Here is a 27,801-nt window from a genome sequence, read left to right as displayed (position 1 = left end):
GAAGGAAAAGGCATTATTCCCTTACGGAGTCATAATCCAAGGTAGACTAAGTTATGTGCAATACCGAACAACCCCCAAATCTCTCTGATTGAATCTGAGTGAAGTTCATTGTTCACAGTCAAAAAATCCATTGAGGGTCCAGGTAACACACTGGAGCCACTTGCCCCCAATACAGTGTGACTCAGTAATCGAGGCTGAGAGAGGCCTCCATCTTGTGGATGTACCATCTGGAATATTATCCTCCTTGTTCTATCCAGCATGGGAAGAAAGTGCTGGTCTTACACCAGTGATTCAATGCTTCATCCAGGAAGTAAGGAATGGCGCATTTGCATTCACAAGATCTCACCTAACTGCCGGAGGGCAAAAAAATATCATTCTCTTAGAAATGAGCTGAAGAGAATCAGATTAGGGTGAGCACTAAAGTCTATAAATAACGGCTTATGTATACCATACTCACATGCAGGCAGGGTGGAATAATTGTGTTTTTGTAATTTTTTTAAAGTTTATTTTTATTTTTGAAGGAGAGAGAGACAGAGACGGGGGGGGGGTAGGGGAGGAGGTGCAGAGAGAGAGGGAGACACAGAATGTGAAGCAGGCTCTAGGTTCTCAGCTGCCAGCACAGAGCCTGATGCGGGGCTCAAACCTGTGAGCAGAGAGATCACGACTTGAGCCGAAGTCGGACGTTTAACCGACTGAGCCACCCAAGTGCCCCATAAACAGGGAGCCTTTCTCTTTTTCAATAAATTTTTAAATTCCTCAAAAATACTCCCTTTTTTTCTCTGATGTCTTTGCTTTTTGCATTGACAGGTGAATTTTTGTTCCTAGACAATATCATATAAATCAGTTGAGATAAGAAAGTTGACTTATTCAAGTAAGAATACTTTAATATGTGTAACACTGCTCTCAAAAATACATTGTGGGCCGGGGGGGGGGGGGGGCGCACCTGGGTGGCTCAGTGGGTTGAGTGTCTGACTTCGGCTCAGGTCATGATCTCACAGTCCGTGAGTTTGAGCCCCGCGTCAGGCTCTGTGCTGACAGCTGTACTGCCATGAACTATCACCCAAAAGACAATCTCATTAGCTCTACGTTACAGTCAAATAAAATATTTCCAAAGTTCTCTGAATTGGGAAAAGTTTGAATCAGGATCTTCCATTTTTGCATACGGGGAAACTACACCATAAAGAGGTTAAGTAACTTGCTCAAGATCACACAGATAATGAGTGGCAAGGCCAGGATTCGCTCCAGGTACCTTGGGTATACATCCCCCTTAAAACACCATGTTACACAACCTCATATACCAAAAAAAAAAAAAAAAAAAAAAAAAAAAAATCCAACGTTTCTATTAGAGACAAAGTTAAAGAACATGAATCTGGACAGGTACAGAGAGGACATATGTTGGAGGGCTTTCTGTGCTATGCTAAGACGGTAAAGAAGGTTGGGTGAATCCTCCGCCGCAGGCCAGCAAATTTTTCCTGGAAAAGGCTCAGATGGGAAATCTCATAGGTTTTGGAGACCCTATACTCTCTTTCAGAAGTACTCAATTCTTCATTGTTTATGGCTACTTTTATGCAATGGAAGAGTTGAGTTTGTACGTGAGTTTTATTTGTACAGAAACAGAAGATGGGCCAGATTTGGCCCATGAGCCACAGTTTTCTCTGCTCTGAGTCAAGAAGGACCTTGAAGAATTCTGACTGATCATTGACATGTTCAGACTTGTGGTGGATGGATGGTGTTCATAGTAGATGGCAGTGAGGGGCAAGACTAGAAACTGGAAGCAGCACGAAGAGTGCATAGAAGAAACAATGGGTGCCTAAATCTGGCAGAAGCAATAGGAAGTAGAAGAAGGTATGGACAAGAGAGGTCTTGCTTGGGCTTGTACAATTGATAAGACCATCATTCAGTTAGCTGTGTGGGATAAAGGAAGGGAATATATCCAGGAGTCCCATGTGTACATAGTGGTGCCAGGCACCTCTTTTAGGAAATACAAGAGAGTGAGTAAGGTGAAGGGAGTTAAAGGGGGGCGGGGGGACGTACTTTGGGATGAAGCAGATTTGAGGAGTCTGGATTGGCCTGATGTACATGCCCATTAGACACCTGAACATACACGTCTGAGGCATAGGAAAGAGGTCTGAGTGGGAGATGTGGGTTCACAGTCAACAGGACAAAGATGGATTTTAAGCTGAGGGGGTTAATGAGAGAGCCCAGGAAGGAATAAAGAAGAGAAACAGGCTGATGAGAAATTCATGATGTCAATATTTAAATAAATATCAATATTTAAGGGATGTTGTGAAAGAAGAGACACCTTGAAAGAAGACCAAAGAGAAGCATAAGGAGTTCAACGAAGAAATCAAATGAGGAAATGAAATTGAAGAAGGATGGCATTGTCAGCAGCGGTAAATATTGTAGGGAAACAAACATGATGCCTGAGAAATATCCATGAAGTTGACCATCAGAGGGTCAACAGTGGTGTTAGAAAGAAGAGTTACATCAGACTGGAGAGGAAGAACACCAGCTTATAATGAGTTGAAGACAGAGAGGAAGACAGGTTCTCAGGTGAGAAGGATTTGTACTCACATAAACAAAGAGAGGGACACTTCGAGGTTACAGGCAAGAAAGAGAACGCAGTGGAACAAGATGTATAAGGTGGAATCCAGAACACAGGGAAACGGGCTGGCCTTGAGTGAAGGAGGCAGAGGAGCAGGACAAGTGCTAAGAGGGATGCAAAGACTGATGTTCTAAGGTGGAGAAGCAGAATGGTGAGGAAATTCCTAACTTAAGGGCCTCTGTTGTGCCTGTAAATACGAAGCAGTGTCTTAGATGCCTGTATATCTGGAGACCCAAGAAAAGTGGGGGACAGGACTACTTCACAGAAGCCACCAATAATCAGTACCTAGTAGTTAGAAAGTCCACTTTTCGACAAGTCTATATGAGTGCAGAAAAGGCAGCTGCCACCACCTTTGGGAAGTTTTGGCTAAGGCTCCCCTCAGACTATTCCCAGTAGCTCTCCCCAGCAGCATGGCCAGCAAGTCCTTCATTACCATGGTTCTACTGAGGCCAGTTACAGTGCCTATGATTCCACCATTAGAATGTGTCTCTGGAGAAGGCAACATTTTCCGGTTGAGGATTCACAGTTTAGAAGGATTAGTTGACAGCTGGCTGCAGGCAAGAGAGATGGTCTGAGGACCAGAAGGGTGTGGGGATGGCTAGGAATCCCAAAGGGAATTACATGGAAGTGCAAATTCACTGCCTTCACATGGAAATTAGTGCTGGCCTTGAGCATGGGGGTGGGGGCGGGGGGGGGGGGGGGGGGGCGGCTGTGGGCTTGTGGCTGCTTGCAACCAACCCCACAAGGCATTCATCCTTTGCAGCATTATAATATCCATGAGAGTCAAGCTTGTGAAAGGGAGATAAATACTATTAGTTATTTATGAAAAGATATTTTTAACAATGTCCTGCAAAATAAGACAAATGTGGGAGGAAAGATTCATCTCTATGGAAATAGCAGTTTTGAGAGAAACAGTACTATTATTTTTGGAGATTTCGGAAGATAAGACAGTCTTGGGAGAAGGAGAGCATTCTCAGTAGGAATCCACTGTAGTGCTGGGGTTACCGACAGCTACCATTCTGTTTAGGGGGTGATGAGCTTGTGATATGCCATATAGTCCTCACACACAAACACCTGGACAGGTTCCAAGTGTAGAGTTGCATGCTACCTCCTTATCTGAAGGGCAGGGAGGAAGCAAGGGCAGGACAGTCTTGAAATGAAGAATGCTAGCAGAGCCTGGGGACTTTCTTGTCTTCAGATTCTGCATAACAGACACACCAGAGGAACATTAATCACAATAGGCCAGGGGAAGGTCTCAGTGGAGAGGTGGCTCAAAAAACCTTTCCTTATTTCCTTCCTCCTTCCTTCTTTCCCTCCCTGTTTTCCCTCCCTTCTTTCCTTCCTTCTACCCATCCTCCCTCCCTCCCTTCTTTCCTCCCTTCCTCCCTCCCTCCCAGCACCCCATGTGACAGTCTGCTTATTTTTGACCCAGTTCCAACATCAGCTCCTTGTGACGCTTCCTCAGTGTTCCTCCCACCTCTGCAAAATTCTGTGAGCCCACCTCTGTGTTTCTGTTAAACGGCAATACCCCCAACTTAGCAACTCGTTTTGAATTGTCCTGCTTCCTCACTGGACTCTGGACATGCAAAGACTGGCGTGTTTTCCTCCTCCTTCAACCTTTCCCTGGTTCGCCAACAAAGTGCCGCACACCTAGAAGGAATATACTAAATGCGTGTTGAATTGAAATACATATGGGAATTTGGCAAATCAAGAATGTTTTTGAAACTTCAATTTCTTGGCTAATTAGACATAAAATTAAGAAAGTGGCTGAATGACAAATATTAAATTCTGAATCCTCTTCAAAATGTATAATAGTGTGTGGAGCAGCAGGAATCTTTATTCTCTCCCCCTGAAAATATAATTATAGAGCTAGAAATGACTAGAAGAATCATTCGCTCCATTCTCCTCTGCCTCCAGGTAGGTTATATTAAATTATCTCAGACAGATGAAAATCTATCCTTTTTTCATTTCAAAAAATGAGATTTTAATTCCACTATTCTAGTATAAAAAAAGGCCTCAGCTAAGCAACTCATCCTGATTTCTTCTCTAAAGCCCACACAGCACATTTTGAGTTGGATAAAGCCAGCTGGATAAGATTCCTTTTGTTATAGTTTTACAAATTGCATACATAGATTTATATTTATATGGAATCTATATTTGTATATAGATTTATAAATTTACAAATTACATACCTAGATACTATACAGATACAGACTGAGAGTGTGTGTGTGTGTGTGTGTGTGTGTGTGTGTGTGTGTGTGTGTAGGGAGAGAGAGAAGGAGAAAGAGAGAGACAGAGAGACAGAGAATTGGCTCTATTTAACTTAAAGTTTCTGAAATGATGAAGTAGGGAATATTTTTTTACCTGATGCCCCAAACTCTAGGAAGTTTTAGTCTGGACCACATCAGGTTTTCAATATGAGGCATGCTGGGAAAATGACACATGAAGACAAGTCTTTAAGTCATTATATATGTAGTGGTCCCTTCTCAATCTCTCTTCCCTGTGCCTGAAATCCCAGGATGTGGGACTGTATCAACTTATTTTCTTTCTACTGCCATGAGAATTTTAGATCTGAACTTGTGGAAATCAGTTGTCATTTCTGCTAAGAACTAGAAAAAAGAAAACTAGAAAAAAGAACTGGGCTTTGGGAGAAGAGGAAGGTGGAATAGGGATTGAGATTATTGTGGTGAAGCCTCAAGAGGTTCAGGGCACAGAGGAGAAGCCAAGGGAGATTGTCCTGCATCAATGGATGGAAGAAGGGTCAGAGCCATGCAGCAAAAGCTCCAGCCTAGGAAAGCAGGGGCTCTCTAAGGAGCTACCCCACCTCCAAGCTACTCCAAGGAGGTTCAATACAGGTTTCCATTGTCTCTTTTACGGCTTTATTTCTGGGACTAAAGTCAGACTCCAGGAATGGATTCCATAACTAGCAGGGAAAACAAAAATCAGAGAGGTATTGGATATCTGGAAAGAGAACCAAAAAGGAAAATAAACTACTTATTAGGATAAAAAGCAACATGATAGAGTTAAAAGAATAGAACTTCCGGGGTCAGGTTCAGAACCCAGTTCTGCAATTTATGTGTGAATTGGAGAAGTAATTTGTTCTGTTTTAAGCTTGCTTTCCTCATCCATAATGGGGATAACGGTATCTTTTTAATAGGGTCTTATGAAGATTGAATAAAATAATAAATATCTGCAATACAGTATGTGCTCAGTTAATGGCAATTATCAATATACTATTTGTAACAGAGATAAACATATTTGTAAGTATCTTATTAAAGCTTAGGAGAAGGGAAAGAGATAAATAATAGATTAATTAATTATAGAGCATTAATTATAACTTATTTAAGGTGTGTAAAATAGTATTGATAGCATGTGTTTGATTGTTATATTTCAGTAAATGTAAAAAAAATAGGGATAAGATTCTTCCTAACCTTACTTGTAACCTTTATTTTTCTGTAAAGTCTTGGCTTCCTCAACTGGGAATTCTACCATGAGGGTGTAGTGAACGCAGTGGTACCCAGCCAGATCCACCCTGGTTACACCCAACACTCATTCCCCCAGCCGCTAGGCTTGTTGGTAGCTGAAGGGTCCCGACTGAGTTTCTCCCCAAGAGAGAGCTGCCCTTAGTCACAGGGAGATTCCTTAACCCAAGACCATGTCCCTTCCTGGGGCAGCCAGCCCCTAGTGCCCTTTGAGGAAGGTTTTCAAAGACCCAGCTGTTCTAGATGGTGGGCTTCACATGGTGGGAGCTGAGGCCTTTGCTCCGGCTGCATCATCGTTAGGTTCTTCCTCAGCCCCATCTTGCTGCCTTTACTCCCACACAGGAGATGGGCCTGGGAGCCCTTCCCAGGCTCTGCCACTGAGTACTTCCTGGGACCCAACCAGAGGCAGAGAGTTCAGGAAAACACATTTTGCCATTGGAGACAGACCACCAGGACTCCAGAGAGGAAAGAGAGAATTTGGGCAGTGGTAGGTGCCCGGTATGTGGCAGGGGTCACTAATTATAAAACTGTGAAAGAAGAGAGGTGGGCCAAGACGAGAATGGCAGGCCTGGCGTGGAACGGGGTGGCTTGGCCTGAGTGGGAGGTCCCGGCATCAGGAAAGGCCCACAGAGTATTACAAGTCTACAGGGAAAAACAAACATTGAGAGAAAGGCTAGAGTTCCACCTGGCATGGCCATATTGGGGGGATGAAATGCCAACCCAAAACGGGTTGCCACTATTCTGACACCTTGTTCAACAAAGGTGTTCTTTTTTTTTTTTTTTTTAATAAGTTTGTCCTCAACAGTACAGTAGAAATTCAAGAGAAGAAGGAATTTATCTGATTCCAATCCTCTTTCCAGGAATTTTCCCCTGGGCCAAAGCAATTCCATAAAGACACTCACTCCCTTCAGCTTTCTCTTCTATAGACGAGAAACAGAAGCTGTTTGTTTCCACCTCTACAGCTTGTCCAACTACTCTTTCTATTCTAAACTTTTACATTATAGAGAAGGGTTATAAGGAGTTTATAAACTGCAAATTCTGGCTTATAGCTTGAAGGGCATAAATGTGCTGTGCCACCAATTCGGTGCTATTCAAAAGGGCATATTTTATACTCTACTGTAAAAATACTCACCAGGTGTGCCGTAAACATGAGTGTTTGAGGGTTTCCTGGCTGGGCCTTCATCATCTTGGGTTTATTGAGCATTTTATTATTTCTAGCTAATAGTAGAGTTGTGTTTCTGGTTGCACTTAGACGTAGTGGTGGTAAGTTTGAGAAAACCAGATTACTCTCCCCAGAAGCTCAGGATCAGGTCTCGCCTGGCAGTTCAAAAGTTCCTCCTGAGAATGATTTGAATGAAGCTGTTGTTCCCTGCTTGCAGGTGGTCGGACATGTTTTCTTCCTTCTCCTCATCCCATCACAAGGGCTTTTAAGTTATTAAGAAATCATCAATGTGTGCATTATTCAAGAGCCATGACAGATCATTCTCCCACTGGGAGTAGGAGAGAAAGAAAGAGGAGTTGGCTTGGAACCACCATCGTGTGCGTCTAAGAAGTGGGAGATCACAGCCACCACGCAGGCCACCTCCCCTTGTCACTGGTGAGGTGGCCAGGGCCCTACCTCAGTCCTAAAGCCTGGAGATGGGTTCCACTGGCTGGTGCTGCATCGCAAGCGCTTCCGGCCTGGACCTGTCTCTCTCTGCTCCACAGTCAGCAGAAAAAGTAGCTCCAGCGGTCACTCAGAAGTAAGTCCCCACCAGCTACAATGTGGGGGAAACGTGTATTTGCTAGGGCTGCTGTAACAAAGTACCACAAACTAGGTGCTTTAGAACAACAACAGAAATTTATTGTCTGATGGTTCTGGAGGCCAGAAGTCTGAAATCAAGAAGTTTGCAGAGACGTGCTCTCTCCAGAGGCACTAGGGAACGGTCTGTTCCAGGCCTCTCTCCTTGTAGACTGCTTGTAGCTTTGGCTTCCAGATGGTGGTCTTCTTCCTGTACCACTTCACATCGTCTTACCTCTGTCTGTGTCCAAATTTCCCCCTTTAAGGGCATCTAATCATATCAGATTAGGTCCCACACTACCCACCTCACTTGGTTCTCTCTTAAAAGACCCAATTTCCAGGATGCCTGGGGGGCTCAGCCGGTTGAGCGACCGACTTAGGCTCAGGTCATGATCTCGCGGTTCGTGGGCTCGAGCCCCACATGGGTCTCTGTGCTGACAGCTCAGAGCCTGGAGCCTGCTTCAGATTCTGTGTCTCCCTCTCTCTCTGCCCCTCCCCTGCTCTCTGTCTCTCTCAAAAATAAAATAATAATAAAAATAAATTTAAAATAAAACATAAAAGACCCTATTTCCAAATACTGTCACATTCTGAGGTATTGGGGTTTAGGACTTCAGCATATACTTTGGGGCTGGGGCGCAGTTCAACGCATAACAGTATGCAAATGTTCTGGTTCCGATAACTGGGTAGTTGGCTTTCAATGGAGACAATCCTCTCAAGAATTGAGATAAATCCAAGAGAATCTCCAAATATTGCCTGGCAGAGTGGTTAGTTAAGAGCCCAGGGTGCAGCCCTGGAACCAGACAAAACTGCCTGTAAATCACAACTTTGCTAGTTCCCAAAGAAGTCACCTCTCTCAGCCTCTGCTTTCTTGACCGCAAACTAGCGCGAAGTATGGTTTAGGTTTTCGTGCGGCTGCTGTGAAGGTGAAGTGAGAAAATATAAGGAAAGCATCGAGTATTAAGACCTAGGCACCTGCTGAAGTTTCAATAAGGATACTACCTATTTTCAAACGTCAAGGTTTCTCCCTCCCTGTAGAAAGAACGTCCAGGGGCCCAGCCTGAGGTTACTCCTTAAAGCACTGTCTATAAAATCCAAAAGAGCTACCAAGGCATCAGTCCCAGCCTCCCTACAGAGACACTGCAAACAATGGCAAACAAATTGGGTAGGTTTGGATCTTATCTTCCAGTCAATCTAGAAATCTATTGTTTCCAAGTTCTTCAAAGTTTGTGTTTTCCAAAGAGAGAGGTCTTTTTCCCTTCCTTAAAAAAAAAAAAGTCACTGTCTGAGTCAATAGATTCGTGGGTCATGGAAGCAAATTACAAAGCTAATACAATGGATTTGAGAAATTGCTAATGTAATCAGATTTTGAACAAGCTTTGGAAATGGTCCCTATTTCGCCGCACCAAGGGTATTTCTCTAAACCGTTCATTGCTTTCAACAACCCCATTATAAAACCAACTAAAAGTGAGAAAAGCAAATTCAGCAGCAACCTATCTTGTCAGGACAAAGAAACCTTCCTCACCAGGAAGCTGTTTTCAGAAAAATATTCAACACCAAATAATCCTATTTGAATTTTGCCACTCAAAGAAGTCTCAGAAAGAGGGACTTGTGGAAGAAATTTGGGCAGGGGTGGGGGGTTTGGGGGGGGGGTGGAAGGAGGTAGACAGTCCTCCAGAAAGCCTTCATTTCTTTCTACTTAGAGAAATAGAAAAGATTTCTGTACCTTTCATTGTAGGAAGTAAAAATTATGTGATCCAACACCTCTGACTTTTAATATAATATTTAAACCTCATAATAAAATGTCGCTGAAGACTTTACCTGCTCAACCAGTAAAAGAGACACTAAAGTCTAGAAGTCCCTGAGGCCTTGCCTAGCACATAGTAAATAGCGAATTAACGTAAACTTTTCATCATTTCATATGTAAGGTGATCCATATGTCCTAGTTGCCCTGGAAAGTCCCAGTTTATACTTGTTGCCTCAACAAAAATGTTTATAATGTCTCCTTTCACTATCAAAAGTGACCCAGTTTGGACAAAAAAATCATATGGTCCACCCTATTGATAAGCAACTTTGAGAAGGTCTGCAAATATCCTACCACATAGGTTTCCTTTTATTTTTGGAAAGAACACCTGAAATTGCATTTAGGATTTTATTGGGGGAAGAACTTACTTCCTTTGATATTAGATGTAAGCATTTTCCCTTATGCAATGTTAAACATATGTGTTTAGGGTTTTGTGGGTTTTTCTTTTTTTTATAAATTAACTTTTTCTGAGCAGTTCTCTCAATCTACAAATATTTACTGAGTGTCTACTGTGTGCAAAACAATTTTATATCCAGTACCAGTCAAAATTCCAAAACATAATTGAAAGCTCTCATTCAACCAAAAAAAAAAAAAATACTCTTCCTATGTTCACTAAGTTACTTTTATAAATCTTTTTAATTTGTAACTATATGAAGACTTTAAACTGGTATGAAAATGAGGCAGTAATCCAGACTGGAAAAGACATCAGGCTGGGCATGTGGTGACTTCAGTGCTCTGCCCAGCTGCTAATTAGCCGTGGAATGCTAGAAAGCCGTCTTCCCCTCGCTGGGTCCCAGTTTCCTCATCCATAAAATGAGAGAGTCAGATGAGATCATCTCTGAGGCTCCTTTCAGCTCTAAAATTCTATGATCTGATGAACCATCTCTTTTCAATTGATTAAAATGAGTGTTAAGAGATTTCCTAAAGTAAACAAGCCAGGCATGATTCCAATTTGTTTGGTTTTCCCATTTTTCTTTTCATTCATTCAGTTTTCCAGCTCAGAGCATTTGGGGGGGGAGGGGGATACAAAGTAGGTATTTCTGAATTGTCATTTAGAGATGACACCTGAAATCTTACCCATTTAAAATGCCTAACACATTGCCATTTTTAACGTGCTTTCAAAGCATTTAGACAGCAAATTCAAAAGGAAATAGTCTGCACAAAAGTTGACTTAGTTTTAACCATGCAGAGATTCAACCACCTTATAGTTTATTTTCCAGCTTGTAACTTGGAAGGACAAAAAGCAAAAGGGGATTGATATAATAATAATAATAATAACAACAACAATAAAGTTCTAATATTCCTACCATCAGCTAAGGAATAGGTCAATCCAAACCAGCTTAATGTTACCGGTGAACTAGCCCCTTTGTGGACATTCACGGTCTCTCAGAATCAAATGACCTTATTTGTTGGCTCAGTGGTTTAAAAGAAGCATTCTATTTCCCACGGTTGTACTTCAATATGCTCTAATCCATAGGGATTACTGTGGTAGAATGTTTCAACCCAGTGTAGCTTTCAGGCACAAGTAATTTTCATCAGAGCAAAATTCACAGTCAATTTATGATCAACAAAGATATTAAAATCTTAAAATTCTATGGTAGATGCCAAAATCAAACTATCACAGGGACCTAGCTTTTTTTTTAATTAAAATTTTTGAAGTATTTTAACAGCACACACACACACACACACACACACACACACACACACACACACGCACAAACCTGCAACTCGAACCTTGATGGAATCAAAAAGGAATTTGCATTTTTGATTTTATGTACAGCTGGTGGCCAATGTGTTTATCTCGGTAGGGAGAGGGGGCAGGTGGGGGATAAAAATAGTAGTTAAGATAAAAGAATGATCTCAGTATGGATTTTTTAAATAAATGAGAAAAAATGGATGACAGAATTGAAAATCTATATTCTCCTCAGGAAGCAGGTATGGGAATAGAGGGAGCAACAGCACGCCTTCAGTGGAAGAGCAAAGAGAAGGGATCATCAAAGCCCAACCCTCATTAGAAGTGGCCCCTCTAATCTCAGGTTAAGAATTTAGGGCTCTTTTGAGAACACTATTATGTGCCCGTGGTTGTGTGTCAGGCAGAACTGGCTACATAATTTAAGGAACTCAGAAAAAAATGAAACTGTGAGGCCCCTTGTTCAGTAATTATGGAGAATTTCAAGATGGCGACAGTAAAGCATTAAACCAAGGCCAACACCCTGAGCAACTGCACAGGTCACATACTCATAAAACTGACCCTGACACCAAATTACCCACACCCACATTAGCTTCCATCCTTTTACTGAATTGCACAACCCAGGAGGTGTGTGCCTCTATCCAGGCTTTACAGATGAGGCCATTGAAAATGAGAGCAGTGTTTCACTCAGTCAGCTTGTGAGAGCTCAGATCCTCTTCCAAGAGACCTAGCACTTTCTACCATCCTGGCTACACTTAGTACTCCACAACAGGCAAAGGTCAGTAAAATACTCAATATTATACCTGAACTTCTAGTCTTCCAAAGATCTGGACTTCAATCAGGTAAGTCTCCTAAGCATGTGCTACCTGTTCTATTTGTCTTTGCTTACAGATTTTGCCCAATAAGTGTTAGCTAAATGAGTGAGTAGGTAAACATGGTATTCAATATAATAATAATATACTTTGGTAGATAATTTTTACATTTTTAAAAGCATTGTCACACACTTATTTTTTTCTAGAATTTTATATTGCTGGGTATTTTAAGTAATTCTTACGACTTATAAATCCCTGATAGTCTGAGCCTGATATAGGACAAGAGAAATACCCACCCATATTCATTCAAAACTCTTTGCTAAGCACTGACTGAGCTAACCACTAGAAATAAATATGCATATATATGTATGCACACATTTCCCTTAAAGGCTTTACCATCAGTAAGGCTTCCAGGATACTTTCTGAAGGGGAGTAAAAGGTATTTAGATGGACAACTGTGGGACAAGATTTCAAAAGTAGAACGACATTTGCAAATTGCAAGACACAGAGAAAGAATGCATGTGTCACGTGATGGGAAACGAGAATGAAGAAGACAGGGACAGACCATGAAAGGACCTTGAGCACCAAGTTCAGGATGCTGGCTTTCTCCTAAAAGCTCTGAGGAATCATTCTAGGAGCCAAATGGCATTTCCATGACAAAATATATGGCTCTCAATCTGGAAACACTTAGAGATGGGAATTGTAGGCTTCATAGCCAAAAGCTAGCCCTAATCATCCCAGCCCCATTCATCCTGGGTTCTCCATAATAGTTATCCCACAAATGTCCAAAGGTTCCTGAGAGTGAGAAGGAGCAGACTTCATGGAATTCTCATAAGAACTGATTTCATACCTGAATGCTCACCCATGAGCCCTGGTATGTTAATACCAGCCTCTCCACAAAGTTATAGGCAGGCAGGCAGTCTTGCATGATGGAGGGTCTTCAGGTCTCAAATGGAGGATCCAGTCTCTTCAAAGCTGAGTAAGTTCTGTGGCCGTTCTGAAAAATTAATGAGTCGCCTTCTATGAACTTAGTGCAAGCCCTTCCAGTTTAACCTATTAGGTATTTCTCAGCCGTAACCCCTCACCATCAGCTGTCACCACCCTAGTTCAGGACTTTTTCTTGGACAACTGTATCAGCCTGCTATCTGACCTGCAGCCTTACTTTTCCTGTGCTCAAATTCACCCTGTGCCCAGCTGCCCAAATGACATACATAAGGCACCAATCTGACCACTTTTACTCCCTGCATAAGAGCATCCCCATCCTCTACTTGATGAAGTCCAAGCCGGTTGCCACGGCATGTAATACTACACATACCTACCTCCGGGCCTGATTAGCTCTCCCCAAACCTCCCCATCTGCTCTCCGGTGTGGCATGAAACAGCTTGTGATTCCTGCACACACACTACCTATTTAACCTTCCCTGTTTTTCTCATCCATTCCTTCTGCCTAAAGGATCCTCTTAACATTTCCTTTCCTGGCTGATTCTGATTCATCCTTAAAGTTAATTCTGTTGCCTTTTCCTCCAGAAAACCATCGTGGACTCCTCCAGCCCCAGTGATAGGTGTCTCTCCTTTCTGAGGCCATAAAAACTCTTCACATATATCTTTTTAAATGATATCACCATCATTTATGTATATGTCTCCCCCTTTGGATGTGAATTCTTTGAGGATTCTAATATATCTTCTTTATTCCAAGAGTTAACAGAGCACCTATACCCACTGGTGTTCATGTGTGCATATATCATGGCTTTCTAAGTTGGAGGGTCCGAAGAAGGAAAGGAAGAAGCAAGGTAGGTTAGGTAGAAGTAAATGTCACATGGCTATAAGGGGCCATAGAAGAAATAACCTTCTCCTTTTTTCCCCCTGCTGCTAAGGTCTAGAATACTTCCTAATTAATAAATATATTCCAAAGACATTCATGGAAAAGGAAAAGGAGGTGATCCTTATATTGGATCCCCACAGAACAGGGCTTCAAAATAATCACCACTCCCTCATGAACATCTAAAAGCATTAGGAGCTCTCCAATTCCCCTAGACAAGATGAGCCATGGGAGGCAACTTTTTTTTTTTTTTAATTTAAATCCAAGTTAGGTAACATATAGTGTAGTAATGGATTCAGGAGTAGAATGTAGTGATTCGTCACTTACATACAACACCCAGTGCTCATCCCAAGTGCCCTCCTTAATCCCTATCACCACTTAGCCCATCCCCCCACCTACCTCCCCTCCAGCAATCCTCAGTTTGTTCTCTGTATTTAAGAGTCTCTTATGGTTTGGGGAGGCAACTTTATTAAGACAAAATTGACATGTTATCGGCAGCCGTAATGCTCTTTCCTTTCTGTCCCTAACTAAATTGTTAAAAGGCAACCATCCATTCTGAGATGGTAAGAAAGTCTTACTTGAGATGGCAAGACAGCCAGGAAAGGTAAACCTTTTTTTTTTTTTTTTTTTTTTTTTTAATCTTTCTCGAGTATGGCTCAGGACTAATTTGAGGACGAGAAACGATTCCAGTGCCTTGTAAATTGCGATCCACATTGCAACTCCTAGCAGCCACAGTTCAGCACAGTTAGAAGTCAATTAAGGGAGGCCCAGGATTAAGACATCATGGAGACTGAATTATCTCACACCAGCAGGAAAGAGTCGTTTCTTCAGTTCAGGTTCATGGTCTTTGGAGCAGAAGTGGTTTTGAAGAGGAAAGAAAATACCGGCGACTGTGGTCTGTTACTTTCTGCAAGACAAGGAAATAGAGAAGATTCCAACCTAAATATATAGCTAGCTTTTCAATATTTTTTAACTAATGAATTTATCTTTTTAATACACTTTGAGTACAAATTTCAGGGCTTCAGGTTCATTGGAAACAGCTAAAAATACCAAAACATGGAATAAACCACAACATCCCGCAGTTCCCTCCATATGTTTTATTTTTTTCCCCTGTTTATGGGATAAAATAGGTGAAATAAAAGTAAAAGTTTAATTACAAGAAATAAAGTGTCAGCAGTGAAGTTCACAGCCAATTTTTGTACTTGGAGTCATGGAGCATGTTTCCATGATATGATTGTAGGTTTTTGATTGTGCAATAAAATAATTTCAACAATAAAAACCATTAGTATGCAGGTGTTCTACAATTTTCTTAGGGAGTTTTGCAAGAGTTGGCATGCATTTGATAAATGCACTCTCAAACCCCAAACTCCTATGCAGAGACATGTGGCTTCACACGGAAAAGGCTTTTGCACACCTGCAGTAATCAAGCAAAAACATAATGGGAAGCAAGGGGATTGGGGGACACACACCCTTCTGTCTTCAGACGAATATTGAAGTATTAATGAAGCCTCATACACAGAAAGGCAGTATTGTCATTTGCTGACTTGGCCCACCCACAGTTTTGGTAACTATCACTTTAGAGATTCACGTGTGATCTTTAAATAAGCATAAAGGGAACAAATCATATTTTGACCTTATCGCAAAATTAAAAGTCACAACATGGCTTTTAAAGTACCTCTACTGTTCTTATAGTGAAGTGATATTCAGTTCGTTGGCCAACACACATTTACTGAGCAAGTTTCTCATGATGAGCTCTTATTCTACGCTTAACAAATAAAGATGGTGTGCATTCACATCTAAGCCTTACACTGCAGAATCCTTTACAGGATCCTTCTACGCATCACTCACATTTAAAGCAGAATGAAGCAGAGCTCCCTGGTGGGCACGGAGGCAGGAACCCTGAGCCCAGCTCTGCAGACACCTGGGTAGGCACAGCCTGGGAACTACCTCTCTATACTCCAGCGAGAGAAAATGCATTGTGTGTGTTACACAATAATTTCATTGAGGAAATTTTTACATCTCTTGTTTTTCAATGGTAGCAGAATACATTACTCTTTTCTCTTGATCCGATTAGCAAATGACCTCCAAGACCTAACAGCAGTAGATGTGAAGTCAATGTGCACAAGGTCCTCACCCACCTCTCAGCCCATTCTGGCAGCATCTCTTGATGGTTACTCCATGAGGAGCTAAAATTAGGTCACAGCAGCCTATCTAAGGCAAGTCTGGGTGGAAAGATCCAAAGGTGAGCCTAAGCCAGCATCTGTATGAATTACTAACAGCCCAAGCCAAGAATACTTAATAGCAATGCCAAGTTCAAAGGGAAGAGTAAGTAGGTTGTAAATGGGAAACAAAGCCAAAGGCCAGGATTCAGGAGGAAAGAGAAGAGCAGAATCGGATCAGGAAGGAAGCAAGATGATTCCAGGCAATTGTTCTGACTCTCACTGGTCTGCTTTCAACTGGTTATTAGGCCCAGTAACATCCATGGGCAAAGCTGAAAGATTCAGAGTTTGGGCTAATACTCCCTGCTGCCAAAACATTTAGTTTTTTTCTTTATCTATTTATATTGTCACCTCTTTAAGCAGTGGACACTTCTTCACTACCCATTGAGAGTCTAACAATGAAATAGATGGAAAAAATCTGGTCCCCTCTGATTCTGAAGACCAGGGGTTAAAGACCACACCTGTTCCCCTTGTCAGGGGTGAAAAAGGAGGCAGGAACAAGGAAGGAAACCCTATGATAGGCTTAGCCAGCCTAAACTTTTTCTTCTGATATTCTTTTACTTTTTAAACTCTGTATTTCCAAACATAAGAATAATAGCCTCCAGCACATAAAAAGCATTCACATACTATCAATATGTACCCAGCCCTGTGCTAAGTGTTACAGAAATCACAAATATTGCAAAATGCAGTTACTGCCCTCAAGGTTTTTGCAATTTCAGTAAAAGACAAAAGACTTCTATATGAAGCCACAAAACTGGATTTTGTTAGGCAAAGAACCACCTCAAAACTCTGTGGCTTGAAATAATCATTTATCTTCTCTCAATTCTGTGGGTTGCAGGTTTGGGTTGGGCTCAGCTGAGACACAGGCACCTTGGCCTTACATAGTGTCTGATGATCCCACTCCTATATCTGGGGCCTCAGCTGAGACAGCTGGCAGGGTTGGGGTGGCCAGGCCTTTCTCTCCACAGGAAAAAGAGGGCAGGCTTATTCAGAGTAGACATGTTCCAAGAGAGCAAGTTCAGAAACTGCAAGGTCTCTGGAGGCTTAGACTCACAGTTTACACATTGTCACTTCTGTCACATTTTTGTCTGTTTGGTTGGTTGGTTGGTTGAATCGAGTCATGAGCCAGCCACAATCCAAGAGGTAGAGAAACCCACTCCATCTCTTCATGGGACAAGCCGCAAAGAATTTGTGGCCAGATGTAATCTTCCACAATCACCCACTAGCTATAATTATTTGTATTATTTGTATTATTGTAATTACTCACTCACTTCCGAGATTGCTGGAAACTATCATATAGTTTTATCACAAATGCAGAGTCCAATATCTTGGGAACTTCATCCAGATGTGGATGGTTCAGATGTGGACAAGGCCTCTTAGGTACAGCTTCTTGCATGTGGCTCCTCTTAGTCCGGAAATTTGTGAACTAAACAGACACATTTGTTTGCTCCCTCTCCCCACATACCCAACATGCAATGGTGAGATGGCAATAAGAAAATCGTAATAAATATCTCCATTCAAAACAAAGAGAGGGGTACCTGGGTGGCTCAGTCAGTTAAGTATCCAACTCTCGGTTTGGCTCAGGTCATGATCTCATCGTTTCATGAATTCGAGCCCCACCTCAGGCTCTGTGCTGACAGTGTGGAGCCTGCTTGGGATTCTCTCCCTCCATCCCTATCTCTGCTCCTCCCCAACTCACACTGTCTCTGTCTCTCTCAAAATAAATAAATAAGCTTTAAAAATTTTTTAAAAAAAGGAGAAATGGGAAGTAAATAGGAATCATTGGTGCATAGCAACTCAGGAATCCAGTCATGTATATATACAATAAGAAATAGCCCTTATTTACAGAGAAATAGCTTTTCTCATCCTGCTCCCTTTTCAAAGAAATTTGAGGGCCCAGAGTCATCTGTTTACTTTGAGCTGTTTGGGTCCCATTAAAATGCAACCTTATACAGACCCCTTTAAAACTTTGTGGGTTTCCTATGTATCAGGGTAGATTCCATTTAATTAGACACAGAACACACACACACACACACACACACACACACACACACACACACACACACAATTGTTTTTGATGTGCTCTCCTTTCTTCTTTTGGCAGGAAATCAGGATGCTATAAATTAATGCCCTTGAAGTCTTTAGAAGTTATCTTGCCCTATTGAGAGAATCTGCTAGGAACCACCACAAATCTTTCTGAGGTCTGTACAGGTGCTTAAAACCAACCCCCCCCCTCAAAAGATTTTAGAAGGGTCTTTTGTAGACTGAAGAGACTGTGACTGAAAACTATTTTATTTTCTAATTTAGAAAGTCTAGAAAGGCCCTCTATACTTCCTCTACTTTCTGCCTGCAAACTGAATAGTTTTCTTTAGTTCATCCCTTTCTTCGTATATGTTTTCAACACTCTGCCTGAAAATTTTCTTAACTGGATCCACAATCGTATGAGTTAGTTACATTTTCTAACTTCCGAGTCACCACATGCAGTGGTTTTGCCAATTACTTTGAACCAAAACTAGTGCCACATGTTTTAGGTTTTTTGTGATGGCAGCACCTCACTTCTTGGTACCAATTTCTTTTTAAGTTAGCCTTTGCTGTGCAACAAACTACCTTTAAAGTTAGCAGCTTAAAACACTGATTTGCTCATAGTCTTGTAGGTCAACGATTGGTGTTGGACCCAATGGTATGCTGATCTGGCTGTAGTCATTGCTGAATATGTAACCTGTCAACAGCGGGGGTCAACACTGAGCCCCTGATATGGCGCCATTTCTTGGTAAAACTGCCAGCCACCTAATAGCAGGTTGATTACACTGGACGACCTCCATGCGGTCTTCCATGCCTTTCCATTAGAGGCAGTACTTTGTTCTCATGGAATTGACAGTTCCTCTGAATATGGATTTGCCTTCACTTCCCACAACACAAATGCCAAAACTACCATCCATGAACTTGCAGAGTGCCTTATTTACTATCATACTACTCTACATAATATGGCTCTGGACAAGAGAATTAATTTTTCAGCAAATAAAGTGGGTCATGGGCTTATATTCATGGAATTCACTGCGCTTACCATAACCCTCATCTTTCTGAGGCTTAACAGAATAGTAGAAAGGCCTTTGAAGACACAGTTAACGGTATCAGTGCGGAACCACTCTTTTGTGACACCCTCTAGGATGCAGTAAGTGCCAGATTAATGACTAATATATTGTACTGTTTCTTCCATAGAGAGGATTCAGGATCCTGAGAATCAAGGGATGGAAATAGAAGTGGCTCATATTACTATTACCCGTGTCCTCTACTAGTAAAATTTCTGCTCCCTTTCCTCACAATTTTGGGCTCTGCTGGTTTCAAATGCTTTGTTCCTAAGGAAGAAGGTTTCCAGGGGTGTGCCTGCATGGGTACACGTGTGCGCACACACACATGTTTCATTAAACTGGAAGCTGAGATGACCACCTGGCCACTTGGGTTCTTCACATCAGTAAACCAACTGTCAAAGAAGGAGGTTCCTTTATTGGTTGGGGTGATTGAGTCTATCAAAAAAAAATTGGTTTGCTACTTGAAAGGTTTTCTCCCTCCCACCAACCAATTTTGACACCAACTGGGTGTCCTCCAAATCCAATTTAATTCTGATATTAACTATCTGAGTTAGTGTCAGACTCCACAGGTTTAAGGGCTCAGTCCCACAAAACTGCTCCCATTTCAGATGCCAATTGCGAGTATCGGGTCCCGGGTTACCCACGCTTCTGTCCAACTTGGCTACAAAGTTGGGGGGTTCCCATAACCCCCCTCCTCAGTTTCAGTAATTTATAAGAATGACTCATAGAACTCAGGAAAATTCTGTGCTTACAATTACAGTTGATTATAAAAGATACAAATGAACAGCCAGATGAAAAGATACATACGGCAATGTCCAGAAGGATCCTGAATGCAGGAGCCTCTGTCCCCACAGGGTTGGGATATGCTACCCTGCCTGCACATGTATGCATACACCAACTCAGAAGTTCCCCAGATCCCATCAATTAAGGGTTTTTAATGGAGGTGGCATTACATAGACATGACTGATTAAATTGTTGGCCATTGATGATTAACTCAATCTTTATCCCCTCACCCCTCCCTAGAGGTTGTGGCAGGAGACTGAAAGTTCCAACTCTCTAATCACATGGTTGTTTCTCTGATGACCAACCCCTATCCTGAAGCTATCTACAGGGCTACCAAGAGTGCCCTCAGGAGAACAAATGACATCCCATCACCCTTATCCCTCAGGAAATCCCAAGGGGTTTAGGAGCTCTGTGCCAGGAACCAGGAACAAAGACCAGATATTTTTCTTATTATACCACACTACTGCATAATAGGAGCAGAGGCCTCTTAATACTCCCAATGCTCTGTGATAAAGGAAATAGAAAACTGCAGTGGCCCATTAAAGGTGAGACAGCTAACAGCACAGAACCTTCCGGAGTAACAGTTTAGGTCCCCCGCCCACCATCAGACAAGAACCATGATGAGTTGAGGCCCCAGATTGGAGCAAAGGGAACATGGCAGGGTTACAGAAAGAAAGAAGCTTTAAATGCCAGCAATGACTGTGTGACCAGTTGCAGAAAAGAGGATGGTAGTTCTTACTACTATTTCTTCCTTAATTTGGTATGAAGCCCTATACAGTTTGCTTTTCTTTTTCTTCTCTTTTTCCTACCTATCTGAGGTATATTCATAATGGTTTACATTACATATAATGTACATAATAATATATTACACATAATGCCAAGTTATCAAGGTATTGACTGCACTAGACTCTTCTATCATCAGTTTGTTTAAGCTGAGAATGACTTTTCCTGCAATCCCTCCCCTCTCTATGATCCCAGGCTAGAGTTGGCCAAAGGGGGAACCAGAAGAGAAGCAGCTTGGCATCAGGAAGTGGTTCTACACAGCTCTGTCCCTTCCTCCTTCTCTTGGGAGTGAGCCTGCCCACCCAGAGCACACCTTCTGCCTCTCTCACCTGAGGGCAGATCTCTGCAGTAGGCATGTCATTCCACTTCCAGATTATGAGACCCACGTGCCACATTCTTCAGCCTTATCAGAGTAAGGATGGCTTTTGTCCTGTTTCCGTATACTTCTCAGCTGGTTCAGAACTCAGGTGGGGAAGAGAGGTCTTCATTATTGGGCTCCCCTGAACCCCGGGATTGATTCCTCAAGGAGATCCAGGAAAGCTTTCTACCAGATCTTGAAAGATGTCATGGGACTAGAATAAATGAGAACCAAGGAGGCAGGCACAAGAAACAGTGTGAGCAGAGAAAGAATGTAGTGGGCAGGAAAAGGAAGATTCGTGTGAGGCACAGAACTACATTTTCTAAGCAAAAGAAAAATAACGAGGGATGCGGTTTGACAAGACACAGGACAGCGGGGCAGCTGATGGCAGCCTGGAAGACTAAGTTTTTCATAACAGTTACTTTAATTTTGCACCAATTGTTCTGGTTCCTCCTAATATTAAATTTTATGATCAGCTTCACTCCCAATTTAATAAAATAATGCAATCGGCTCTTTTATAGATCTCTTTTGTGGCTAATATAGGCTTCTTCAAATCCAAATCAGAGAAATGACTTGCCAATAGTAATGATGTCCCAACCTCTCCAATTGCCTGTCTCTCCCATCATCCTCACTATACCTGACTTGACTTGGAAAGCTATTTTGCAGTGTTGCAACATTAATAATGCTTACCAGGAGCAGAACGCCTTTTTTATGTGGTTGATGTTATTTCAGCATGCTTTACTAGAAAGGCAAAGAGAAAGAGGTCTGGGATGATAGAAACATTTTGCCCTGGTTCAGTATCTGTCAGGAATTTAACCGATGAATTGTATCTCAGCGTCCGAGCTCATGCGTATGTTATGTATCATGCTGTTGGAAAATGTACCCATATTTCCCTTTGGTCCCTTTTCTGCCCTCCCCCGCCCCCTCCCCGCATTTCAAATTCATTTTTGTTTCTGTTCCAGGACTAATGAGACTGTGATCAATGCCTCTCTAGCTGACCCTGCCTTCAAGTCTTCAATCATAGCTTCTCTGTCTAACCCACTACCCTCTCCTCTTTGTCAACCGATGGATTTATTTAGTTAAGAAAACTAAAATACGATCATGCCTCAACTCCACAAACAGGCCTCTGGGTTGATTTTCTTCATTTTATGAAATCCAACCAACCGTAGGCGCTAAACTATGTCTTTACGGTGTCTGTGTCTGGGCTGATAATATTTTCTTCCTTTGTGAAGATGTTTTAAGGTCTGCCTCTTTCTCCTCAAGTCAGTTCAAGAGTGCTGTGCTCCGCAGGGTCACTTCCTGAGGCTGAGGTTCTGAGACTGGATCCAGAAAGCTCTATCCCTAAGCAGGTTTTTCGTATGAGTTAGGTGCTCACAATTCTCCCCTTCCTAAAAGGGGACTCCAGATGAGGTCAGCACCCACCAAGGGGTGCTGGGAAGAGCCTGGCAGCCCAGATAAGCACTGCCCGCTGCGCACCGATGAGCCGGACGCCCCAGGACGGGGGAGGGGTGCCGTGACTGCAAGCTTCAGAAGACCCCTCCCTGCAGGCTGCCCTTCCTGCTTCCGCGGTTGCGCCAACCTCACATCCAATCCTAACAGGACTTCTAGGACAAAATGCTTTTTACACACCCCATCTCACTTGTTACTTCCAACGTTCCTAAAGTCCACCCGATTCCTTCGCTGTTTCCGGAAGTGTAGAGCCGGAGCTTCCGGCAGTTCAGTCCCTCGCCTTAACTGCAGGCAGCTAAGTGAGGGCCCATCTCTGGCCAGCTTCACGCTCCTCCCTCCTGGGCCACTTACTCCCACCGCCCCACTTTCGGTCTAAGCCCTGCCTCTCGCACGGTGCTCTCCATTCCGAGCCCCCAGATGCCATCCGCACACGCGCTGCCTTCGCCTCCAGTGGCCTGTACCACTGTGCTGCATCCTCTCCTGGATACACAGCTTCCGGCTACTTTTTGGCAGGCTCTGGGCCATGGGCGCGTCCCAGGTTCCGAATGCTTTCGGGGGGAAACGTGGGGAGGCACCTGGGGGCTCAGACGGTTAAGCCTCCGACTCTTGATTTCAGCTCAGGTCATGATTTCACGGTTTGTGAATCCGAGCCCTAATCCAGTGTGGGATTCTCTCTCCCTCTCTCTCTGCTCTTCACACACACACACACACACACACACACGCGCGCGCGCGTTCTCTCTCCCGCCATCTCAAAACAAACAAACAAACAAACAAACAAACATTTTTAAAATTACCAAAAAAAAAGTGGGGGGCACCCGAGTGGCTCAGTTGGTTGAGCCTACCACTTCAGCTCAGGTCATGATCTCACGGTTGGTGGGTTCGAGCCCCGTGTCGGGCTCTGTGCTGACAGCTCAGAGCCTGGAGCCTGCTTCAGATTCTGTGTCTCCCTCTCTCTGCCCCTCCCCGGCTTGCGCATGCTCTCTCTCTTCTCTCTCCGTCTAAAAAATAAATTTAAAAAACAAAAAAAAAAAAAAAAGAAGGAAATATGGGTATTCTAACCCCCTCCAAGACATGACATGGAACTAAGCTGCATGCCTTAGATTAACCCCGACACTTGAACAAACTGGAATAATGGAGGCTCATGGCATATGGAAAGAAAGCAGAGGAATGGCATATAATCCTCTGTCTTTCTCTCTCCCCTTTATCTTAGTCTGCTTTTATTTTATTTTATTTTATTTTATTTTATTTTATTTTATTTTATTTTTCAAGTTGATTTATTTTGAGAGAGAGAGCTTGAGCAATGGAGGGGCAGAGAAAAGGGAGAGAGCATTCCAAGCAGGCTTCACACTGTCAACACAGAACCCGTCATGGGCCTCGAACCCACGAACCTGTGAGATCATGACCTGAGCCAAGATCAAGAGTCAGTCACTTAACTGACTGAGCCAACCAGGCACCCCATCTTAGTCTCCTTTTAAAAACAAAAACCACACACAAAAAATAAATAAAATAAATACAAATAAAAACAAAAACCACATTTTTTGTCTTTTCTCCCCTTCTAGGATAGAGAAGTTCATTTTAACTCAATTTGACCTAATTAAGGGGACACACTGTAATTTCTCTCACCACTTATGTCTTTGCCCAAGGCCTTTCTTCTTTACAATAACTTACACTCATGCACCTACAATAGCCATCACCAAGATGATGCCACATACTTTGGGCTGTCAACCTTCCCAAGTGAACTTGCTTCAAGTCTACTTCCCAAGGGTGGGCCTGCAACTCACAGAGAGAAAATGGAAGTTCCATCTTACTAATCCAATTTAAGTGAAATACTCTCCAAAGCAACAGATCTCAATGAAATCTATTTTTCTTTTGTCATTTGCATGCTCACGATTTTGATAAATAATCATTTGCATTTGAAAGGGGAAAAATCAAGTAAAGCATAATTGAATTCTGATACCACTTGGGAAATACGGTCATAGATGTGAGAACATTACGATGGTGCAAAGGACCCTAAAAAAAATCATTTGTGCAACTAGCACACTGTATATTTGATCTGAAGATTCCTGGACAAGCTTCATGAGAGAAGCTTTGAGAAAACACTCTTGGGTCACAAGTCATGAATGTTTTCGGTAAGAATGAAATGCATCTTACATCTGAGGGTACTTTTTAGGAACAAAGCATTTGGAGAAATACCTGGCTGGTAGCTGCTTTAATACTCAACAAGGAGGATAGCCAAAATTTAACGACAAAATACAGGATAAAGAACAACAGGGAGAATGAAGTCTTTACTCTTAAACAATCTGTACTGCATTGGTTTAATGCAACTGCAATTAGCCAAAGAAGAAAGTTTAGGACTATCTCATTCCATTTTCAAAAATCACCAATAGCACATATTACATGCAAATGATGCTTCATATCATTCTAAATACTTTCATGTATTCCTTAGTTTTATTCCCCTTGGAGGTGATCAGAATGGGTATTATTTTCACCAGTGAAGAAGCTGAGGGAGGGAAATCTCCCACAAGGGTTGACACAGCTGCTTAGTGACAGCAGTTGGATTGGAACCCAAGTTTGTTGAACACCCACCCAGAGCACCCAGTGTCCCATCAGCCTGTTACGTCAGTTCCATACTGGTCGTGAGATTCCAGGCATTCCTTCAATCCATATAAATAGTATTTTTGATTGAGATCCTACTGATAAACCATGCTCTTCATTAGGGCCAAAGAATGCCATATTTAATCTCAAAAAAATGGAGGTTTACATGTAAATGCAGACAACGCCTTGCATAAAAGCCTCCTGCCTTGAATTTCTTGTAACATCTCTCTTTCAAAGAGCTAAGGAAACTTTGCAGCCACTTGCTAACCCTCCCAACATGCCTGTGAAAGGCCCAGTGGGCAGTTTTAATTATGTCCGGTTTACAAATAGAAAAACTGAGACACAGATGGTGAAAAATGAAGCTGAGTAAAGGGTTTTCCCAGAACCACCCGGCCTGTCGGGCCCCGGCCACTGCTTGCCAGGCCCACACAATCTCCACTTGGCCACATTTTCTAAGTAAGATGCTTCGAATGGCAGATGATCCTTAAAGGCTCTGGTGTGTTTCAGCTGTAACACACACATACTTTGAGAAGTAGTAAAATAAAGCGGTCAGAGCCCTGGGGCTGTTGGGAGGGGGGCCGGTAAACGATAGGTATGGAAAGTGCTTGGCACTGAGTAGCTCGCAGGTAGTATGGGCACAAGAAATGGTAACAGGGAGATGAGTCTCTGCCTAAAGAGAAATGAGGCTGCTAATGTAGATACTTACTAAATATTTATGAAAGGAAAGGAGGGAAAAAGAAAGAAGTGAAAGAGGGAGAAAACTTTGTAAATGGGAAATTGGGCTTACTCTTCTTTGCCTGTGACATGTGAGAGCTTATAAAATGGTTTTCTCCTCTGTAACATGAGGGTCAGGTGGGCATGTATCATTAACACTGCCCTTCATAGAAGTCAATCTCCACCTCACTGTGCAGGCTTCTTTGCTTAAATTACCTACAGTTACTTCAACCTAACCAATACATTTTAGGCAGACTCATTCTAATATGGTTTGTTTCAACTTCAGTATAAAAGAATTACAAGCCTTTTTGGGGGGGGGGGGGCTGGATGGCTCACTCAGTTAAGCATCCGACTTCGGCTAGGATCATGATCTCACAGTCTGTGGGTTTGAGCCCCGCGTCAGGCTCAGTGCTGGCAGCTCAGAACCTGGAGCCTGCTTCAGATTCTGTGTCTCCCTCTCTCTCTGCCCCTCCCCTGCTCACGCTCTATCTCTCTCTCTCAAAAATGAATAAACATTAAACAAATAAATTTAAAAAAAAAGAATCACAAGCCTTTTTAAAAGTAACTAAATAGGTTTGACTATATTGCAATAGTTCCTGATGTACCCATCATAAAAAACAATCCTTTTCTGCTTTTTAATCTCCCCAAACCAAACATCTTTCTCTTTTTTTTAATTTTTATTTTAATGTTTATTTGTTTTTGAGAGAGAGACAGAGTGTGAGTGGGGGAGGAGCAGAGAGAGAGAGACACAGAATCCCAATCAGGCTCCACGCTCTGAGCTGTCAGCACAGAACTGGACGCGGGGCTTGAACTCACGAACCAAGAGATCATGACCTGAGCAGAAGTCGGACGCTCAACTGACTGAGACCCCAAGGGGCCCCAAATATCTTTCTCTCTTATATACCAACTGCAGCCAGATACATGGTGATGTAGGTAGGGCATACAATTAAGATTCTGAAAACTTTGCCTAGCAGATTGAAAGATACTTGAAAATTCATGTAATTCACTGGCTTTTTGGCTTTCTTTCTGGCTAAATTCAATCTTGACCCCTCAGTTCTAACACAGAGTCCCTGGCCCCTGAGGAAGCCTTGAAATGGTTACGTGTCTTCCAGTTTGTCAGACTCAGTTGCTCTGCTCAATGTGATATTATTAACATCGTCTGCATTAAAAAGCAATGAGTAAACATGCTTTATTGCTTAAAAAGGAGGGATTGCTAAATATGAGAAAACTGAATTGCTTTTAACCTTGCCCAGGTAGGTGCATACAACTTCTTTTGTGTTTAATCCCATTATTTAATGTGTGAAAATAAATAAATAAGAATGGGCTGACAGAAGTGGCAATATAATATCCTTTAATCTGCAGTTCACAGTGCATTTAAAAAATAATAATTTTGAAAGGAGCATTTGAAAACATTTGATCTTAAAAATGCATATTTTGCTTATTCTAGTGTTTGTTGATATGAAGGCTTTGAGGTCAGCCCAGTAAATATTCAGTTTGCTCGGCACAAACTGTGCAGGAATCTAATAGAAAGCAATATTGTTGAAAATGGATATCAATTGAAAACAGAGAGCAGCGTCAACTATTCCCCACTGGGAACAGACAACAATAAAACCAGTCAAGCATTACACAGCCGAGCCTGCCAAATGTCATTAGAGTGGAGAAAAAAGGAAAGGAACATGGTCGGGAAAGAAGCACTTTGCTTTATTTTTTTTCCCTCCAATTTAAAAAGACAAAAAAAAAAAAAAAAGACAAAAAAAAAAAAAAAAGCTTGGGGGGGGGGGCTAGTAGAACATTTAAAGAACAAGGACAATAAAATTATCCTA

At 42.3% G+C, this 27,801-nt stretch overlaps 1 long non-coding RNA gene across 2 annotated transcripts in view; it reads right to left on the bottom strand.

The window, feature by feature from the left end:
• The window catches only part of LOC147571990 (uncharacterized), a 354,576-nt gene that overhangs the window by 83,171 nt on the left and 243,604 nt on the right, over positions 1-27,801 (bottom strand). For both annotated transcript variants that reach the window (XR_015246597.1, XR_015246598.1), the window contains 2 exons: positions 14,567-14,895; positions 13,021-13,167 (listed from right to left, as the gene is read on the bottom strand). This is a non-coding gene — a long non-coding RNA (uncharacterized LOC147571990). The remainder of the gene's footprint in view (positions 1-13,020; positions 13,168-14,566; positions 14,896-27,801) is intronic.

This window comes from Puma concolor, chromosome F2, assembly GCF_028749965.1.
Source record: "Puma concolor isolate L17-30 chromosome F2, mPumCon1.1.hap2, whole genome shotgun sequence".
Classification (NCBI taxonomy): domain Eukaryota; kingdom Metazoa; phylum Chordata; class Mammalia; order Carnivora; family Felidae; genus Puma; species Puma concolor.
This window is presented reverse-complemented; position numbering and strand designations above follow the sequence as displayed.